Source organism: Zalophus californianus, chromosome 1 (assembly GCF_009762305.2).
Source record: "Zalophus californianus isolate mZalCal1 chromosome 1, mZalCal1.pri.v2, whole genome shotgun sequence".
NCBI lineage: Eukaryota > Metazoa > Chordata > Mammalia > Carnivora > Otariidae > Zalophus > Zalophus californianus.
In genome coordinates this window covers 64717824-64725741 of record NC_045595.1, presented here as the reverse complement: position 1 = coordinate 64725741, position 7918 = coordinate 64717824, and positions in this window count along the sequence as shown.

Below are 7918 nucleotides of genomic sequence, written 5' to 3'. Positions count from 1 at the left end.
ACCTTACAGGTGCCATTTGTCGCATTGTGTAACTCCTCGAGCTTGGCTTGAAGAGATTGGGAGAAAGCATCCCAGGGATCAGCTGACGCTCCCATAGTTTCACTTCCCCTCCTTATCCGTGCAAATCGATGCTGTTGGGGATTACCAGAGGATGAATTCAAAGCAGGATGGCCTGAAGAGATTGGGAGAAAGCGTCCCAGGGATCAGCTGACGCTCCCATAGTTTCACTTCCCCTCCTTATCCGTGCAAATCGATGCTGTTGGGGATTACCAGAGGATGAATCCAAGCGGAAGACAGCATCTTCATCCTGAGTCCCACACAGGGTGAACGAAGCACTCAGGGCCTCTCTGACATGTGTAGCTTATCAAGTTAATGACGCAGCTCAGCTTTCTTCTATGTGCCCAGAAGTAAAATCTAGAAGAACTGGAAATCCTTTGAAAAGGACACCAATAGGGTCACCAGCCAGACTCCCATTTAATATCATGAGGATTGATTGCTTTTCTACCTGGGGTTGCGAAAGGAGACCACCGCCACCTGCGTAATTGCTACATCTGGGCAGAGACTGTCAGCATCCCACAGACCTGGAAACCCACGGGGCCGCCTGCAGGGTCTTACTATTGCACTCACTTAGCTAAATAAATGTGTAATCTGTAACCGCTGGCATAAATTACCTATTTCACAGCCTGCTCCAGAGCATGAAGAAAAATCAGGGAGAGACAAAGGGATTCCTTCTTGTAATTCCATCCACTGAGAGCAAATTGATGAAACAGTTTATGCAGCTCATTAATTAAGTGAGCTGGCGGCTGAAGGGTACTACACAGCAGCTGGAAGGGTCCAGCCAATCAAAGCAAGCAGATGTAGATGTGCCCTCTGCACTGCAGCTTGACTTAACAGAATTTACTGTTGTTTAGCGCCTTGCTACCTTTTCAAAGCTCCAGACTGGCAGCTTTGGGGTCACTGGTGAGGTTGTTGGGATACAGCTTCTTGGGCCCCATCCAGACCCACTGAACAGAATCTGCATTCAAAGATCCCCAAATGGTGCATATACACAATGAAGTTCGAGAAGAACTAGCTTAAAGGAATAATATTTAGATGTTCAAAAACTCCCCTCCCAAGGCTATCTAAGGTCTAAGCTCACCATTGAAATCTGAGAACACACGCCGTGCATTAACAGGGGCTCTAGAACATATACACACACACAAATCCTAGATCATCCTTTACCAATTGTGTGCCCTTGGGTAAACTGTCAACCTCTGTGGCTTCAGTTTCCTTAACTATAAAGTGGGATAACAATACAGTTGACCTTTGAACCACATGGGTTTGAACTGTGTGAGTCCACTTACATGTAGATTTTTTTATAAACACAGTGCAGTACTGTAAATGTATTTTCTTTATGATTTTCTTTTTTTTTAAAGATTTTATTTATTTATTTGACAGAGAGAGACACAGCGAGAGAGGGAGCAGGGGGAGAGAGAGAAGCAGGCTTCCCGCAGAGCAGGGAGCCCGATGCGGGGCTTGATCCCAGGACCCTGGGAACACGACCTGAGCCGAAGGCAGACGCTTAAGGACTGAGCCACCCAGGAGCACTCTTTATGATTTTCTTAACATTTTCTTTTCTCTGGCTTACTTTATTGCAAGAATACAGTATATATAATACCTATAACATGCAAAATATGTGTTGACTGTTTATGTTATCAGCAAGTCTTCCCGTCAACAGGCTATTAGCAATGTTTGGAGGGAGTCAAGAGTTACACATAGATTTTTGACTGCTCCAGAATCAGTGCCCCTAACCCCCATGTTGTTTGAGGGCCAATTGTATTTCTTTCTTTATAAGACTGTGCTATGCATGCCAAGCTCAGAGCATGTGGCCTGCTGCAAGCCTTCAATAGAAGTTTGCTTTTAATAGTACCATGACTGGGGGTATAGACTTAAGGCATGATTTGGGAATGCATAACTGGATCCAATGACCTCAGCTGCTAGCCTTGATTATATGATTGCTGACCCTCTGCTTGTCTCCTTGGCTCAGTTCTCTGCAGGAAATACATGGACTCTCTAGGTGGCATTGTTTGAATCCTAAACACTCCTCTTGCCTCTCAATGCAACTGTGGGATTAGCTCATTTTTCTAGCAAAATCCCCCCCCCACCCCCCCAGGAGTTGCAGCTTTCAAAAGTAGGCCAAAGCAGAAAATGTGCTGGTCTTTGCACAAGTTATTTGCAATTCAGCAACATGTAGATACTCAACTGGACCATCTCCACATTTAGGCATCTCAAAGGAGTAGACACAGAGGGAAAATTCTAAAATTTTTTTTATTCTAGTAGAAATTGGGTTAATCCAAAAGCCCAGGTTTCTAAAGTCCAGAAAAATAATTACTTTGGGAATCAGGAGGGATGTGGGGAAGGTCCTGACAGGTGGTCTAGGGGAATGAGGAACCACTCTGTTCCATATAAACAATATTCATATAGAGTTATTGCTCTTCTATCCCCAACTATTTGATCCTATTTACAATTCCTTGATATGTTCTCTCTCCCTTCCAGAAAATAAACAAAAATCTTACAACAATAAGAGGAAATTAGAACATAAGAATGAGAATTCCACACAACTAGGTAGGGGTAGATGAAAGAATACTGAGTAGTGACAAATGAAGTGGACATTTACCTTATACACCTCTCTGTGCCATCTCTTACTCCATTGTAAAATGGACCAAATCCTCTCTACTCATAAGATGGAGGTAAAATTCTTACAGGGAACTTGAAAGTAGCTGCAAACTTTAAAGTAGTTCTTCTCAAACACTACAGGGCACCAGAATCACCCAGGGAGCTTGTGAAATATCTATTTCTGGGCTCCATCCCTGCTGCTTCTGATTCAGCAGGTCTGGGGAAGAGTCTAAGAATTTGCATTTCTAACAAACTTTCAGGTGATGTTGATGTGTTGATGCTGCAGGTGCCTGAACCACACCTGCCCTGGGAAGCACTGAGCCAGAGCATATCTCACGTTTGCCTCTCTCCTTCTTTTCTCCTTTTGCTGTGACAAATACAACCAAGCAAGGGGAGTCTAAAATGCCCTGGTTAAGGTCTTTGCCAGTGGTTGCTTATGAAGCTATGAGTTTTCATTTCTATTTGTATCTGTTAATATTACACCTGAGTTCTTACTGCCGAGACTGACCCTTCCCCAGGATTCTGGGTGGGTAGTTTTGGAGGCAACATGGTGTAGTGCTTAGGAATAGGGCTGGGGTAGGGCTGTATGCTGGACTGCCTGCTTGGTCACTGTTGTGGTTACACACCTAGTCAAGTTATTTTATATTTCTGGGCCTCTTTTTTTGTTTGTTTTGTTTTCATCTTTAATAGAGCTCATATTAGTACATCCCTTTTAGTGTTTTTGTGAGGATTAAATAAATATAAGAAAACCATATAAAATAAGATTTGGAACAAGGTCTTTCAATTCAAGTTAGGCATGATTATAGGCATGAGAAAAAAAAATCTCAAATGTCAGGGTGCCTCTGAGTGTTATAGGTATTTTCCTCCATGATTTTTATATAAATTTCACTTGGTCTGAAAATGTTTAGTATCCTCACTTTTTAACAGAGATGAGAAAATAGAACCTCTTGAGGTTATTTGGGTTATTTGCCCAAACAAATGGCACAGTCAAGATTTGCTCCTCAGGCTTATCCTGCTCAAATTCTCCCACCCCCACCCGCTCTCTCTCTCCCCAGGACCCCTTCTTCTCTCTCATTAACATACATATTTTTTGTAGTGCAGACCTTGATGAATTCTTTGAAGCCACTCTACCACACTTCCCAGAGCACTCTCCTGAAGACCCATGAAGTATTGAACCCCATAAAGTATTTATTTGACAATATGGTGAAACAATTATCAGGAGGCTCAATCACATATACTTTGGCAGAAATAAAATTAGATTTATCTGTTAAGAGCTACTGTTCTCACTGTAAAATATTAAGGTAGGAATAAAGTCTCTAAATGAGAACTTTAAAATAAGGATTGGGGACGCCTGGGTGGCTCAGTTGGTTAAGCATCTGTCTTCGACTCAGGGCATGATCTCAGGGTCCTGGGATCCAGTCCCATATCAGGCTCCTTGCTCAGTGGGGAGCCTGCTTCTCCTTCTGCCTCTGCTGCTCCCCCTGCTTGTGCTCTCCCTCACTCTCTCTTTCTCGCTCTCTCTATGGCAAATAAATACATACAATCTTTTTAAAAAATTAAAAATATAAAATAACTAAAATAAGGATTGTGCAGAAAAACAAAGAGCTTCACTTCACACAACACTATTAGGGATTAATTTTATAATTCTATTAATAGAAATTTTCACAAAGATTCCAGGTTCAAGAAGGAAGCCTAAGGATACATAATTTCCCCTTTCTTCCTAAGGCCCTGCTGAAATAAAAGTACAGAAATAAGCTAAAGAAGAAACCAACAGTGGCTAAGAGAATGAATTCTCCAGAGGCCACCAATGTGTAAGCTACTACAGGAACATTTTTAAAGATTAAAAATAGTTCATGTGTTGACAGAGATAATAAGCAGAATAGCCACAACCTATAATATGTTAGGAGGAACTGGCAGAAGAGATAGGAATATGTCTGCTGTAGAAACCCTAGAGGAGCTCTGGACTTAAAGATGGAAGGGACGGCAGGGCAACAACAAAAATAATGTGTGCAATCTTCTATAGAGCAGACTGCATCAGTCAGCTATCCTATTACCCCCAACCTCCTCTCAAAGAGCAGATTCCTTGACATTTGGCCAAAAACAAACAAAAGACAGGTCTTTCTTCTAGAAGGAAATTGAATAAAATGACTGCAAAAAGCAGGGATGTTGATGCCGCAGAGAAAAAAAACCTCCTCATTTTGACATTTGGTGAACTAGCATTGTGATATTCAACTCTGTGCCTGCTCATGTTAAAACTAAGCCTGCCCTTGCAACGCTGGGCCTGCTCCATATAGCACCCAGTCAAACTAGTCAAATAGGAGCTCTAGCAGAGTGTCATACACAAACTCTTTGGATCCCCAGGTATATGAGCAAAACCGGTATATGAGACAACATGCAAAGAGAACAAGAAGTAAAATTTTTAAAAAGAAACAAAATGATAGGAACAAAGATACCAAAATAGAAAATTAGGTTTTTGAGGAGTCTTTAGGTTCAGACCCCAAAAGGGCTACAAGGTAGTAGACTGGGTAGGCTGACCCTTTCTAGGTAACCTAGAATTGGTACACTTGGCCTCCTGCCAGAAGCAAATGTAAATGCAAAAGGTCTTATTAGATATAAAACAGCATATTTCATAATAAAGAATTTCAATTCACTGGAAACATAGAGCAAATCTCAATTTGTAAAGTCTCAAGTTATAGGAAGAAAAAAGTTTAAGAGATATGGGAGAAATTGACATATCCACAATCATAGAGGAAGATTTTTAAACATTTCTAAGTTCCAGTGAGATTAAGAAAGAGATCACTTCTTGCAACATTGTGAGGTCTTGGCTGGTGAAAAAAAATCAAGATAAAGAAGTAAAATGTGTAAGATGCAGAAAAGAAGCAGTAAAATGAATCATATTCATATGATTATGTACTAGAAAAACTAGTAATTAATGAGAATTTAAAGATGAGTTAAACACACAAAAATAGTTTTCCTATAAACCAACAATTAGAAAGAAATTTAAAGACCATTTAAAAAAGAAAAATATATCCAATATTGAGACATCGATCTAGCAAAAAGACTTGCAAGAAAATTACACAAAAATGCATAAAATAATAAAGTTGTTAAAGATTTAAAAGGAAAAAATACATAAAATGTTACTGAGATATATTAAAAAAGAAAAAAATAATTGGAGAAATATCATATACATTGTTTAGATAACTCAATTTTATTAAACTGTGAATTTAATGTCTATTTTCAAACACATTCCAAGTCATAAGCTCACACAGTATTTTGACAACTACTGACAAAATGATTCTAAGTTTTATATGTAATTGCAAATGACCAAGAAACCAAGATATTCTTTAAGATTAAGAACTAGGTGAAAAGATTTATTCAACTGGATATTGTAAGAGCCAATACAAAGAAGCTTAATTCTCCTGTTGAAAATAAGGAAAATAGGACTTCTGTTTTTTTGAAAGCATTTTCTTTTCATAAGCCTCTAATGGTAAATGTTGTAAATAGATTTTTAAAAGACTCTTGCCACTTTTACAACCAAGGAAAGTCTTTCTCAAGGACTTTGGAGGCATCCTTTTGAAATGTAAGCATCAAGGGAGATAGAACCTCTATTTTCCAGTCCTGATGGAAGGATAAGAGCCAAACTTTTATTGATTTTCAGTTTTTATTTTGATTTCAGTTAGTTAACATACAATTTTTTTTATTATGTTCAATCAACCAACATATAGTACATCATTGTTTTTGATGCAGTGTTATATCACTTTCAGGTGTACAATGTAGTGATTCAACACTTCCATACCTCACCCTGTGCTCATCACAAGGGAACTCCTAATCCCCATCACCTAGTAAACCAATATCCCTCACCCCCTCCCCTCTGGTAACATCAGTTTGTTCTCTATAGTTAAGAGTCTGTTTCTTGGGGGGCGGAGCAAGATGGTGGAGGAGTAGGAGACCTAGATTTCATCTGGTCTCAGGAATTCAGCTGAATAGGGATCAAACCATACTGAACACCTACAAACTCAACAAGAGATCGAAGAGAAGAGGAGCAACAACTCTCTGAACAGAGAAGCGACCACTTACTGGAAGGTAGGACGTGCAGAGAAGTGAATCCGAGGCGATATTCGGGAGGAGAGACGGCAGGGGAGGGGGCCTCCATTGGCCACTTCTGGCAAGTGATAGAGCCACGGAGCACAAAATCGGGAACTTTTAGAAGTCGGCTCCGCTGAGGGACGTCGCTCCAGTGGCTAAGCGGGGGGTGGAATCCTCCCGGGACAGTGTGGTCTCAGGACCCTTGGGGTCACAGAAAGACCGGGGGGTGCCTGAGTATGGCAGAACTCCCAGGTATCGGAGTGGGGAAGCCGGCTGCAGAAATGGAGCCGAGGCACGGGCTCTCAGCTCGGGGTTGCTATAAACTGTGATCCGCGGCCCAGTCGGGCCACTGCTCCTCCAGCAGGGACCCAACAAGCGGCAGAGCCGGGGAGACTCCCCTTTCTCCCCCGAGAGGAGTGGCACAGGAGTGCACCACAGGGATCTGCTGGGTTTGGAGACTCCACACGGGGTCAGGTGCCAGAGATAGAAACGCTCAGTCACAGGCCACGTGAGCATGGAGTGCGGCCGGAGACCAGGGAGACAGGAGTGACTGCTTTTCTCTGGGGGCGCACTGAGGAGTGGGGCCCCGAGTTCTCAGCTCCTCCGGGTGGAGATTGGGAGGCCACCATTTTCGCCCTGGTCCTCCAAAGGTGTACTGAGAGCTTGCAGGGAACAAAAGCTCCTGAGAGTAAACCCAAGCAGCTTGCTTAGCCTGGACTGACAAGGGCGGGGCAATTCAGCCTCCGCAAAGATATTTGGGAACCACAGGAACAGGCCCCTCCCCCAGAAGATCAGCACGAACAGCCAGCAAGCCAAGACCAAGTTTACCGATCAAGGAGAACGGGAAAACTCCAGCGCTAGGGGAATACTGCACATAGAATTCATGGCTTTTTTTTTTTACCATGATTCATTAGTTCATCAAAGTTAATTTTTTTAACTGTTTTTTTTTTAATTTTTCTTTTTCCCTTTTCAACCAACATCTTATCAATCCCTTTTTTAAAAAATCATTTTTTTGTTTTTCATTTTTAGAGTCATATTTTATCCCTTCATAGTAGTTACCCTTATTTTTGGCATATATATATAAGTTGTTCTCTCTTTAAAATTTTGACATACAGTTTCTTCTAACAGATCAAAATATACCCTAAATCACTAGTGTATGGCTTTGTTCTAGTCTCCT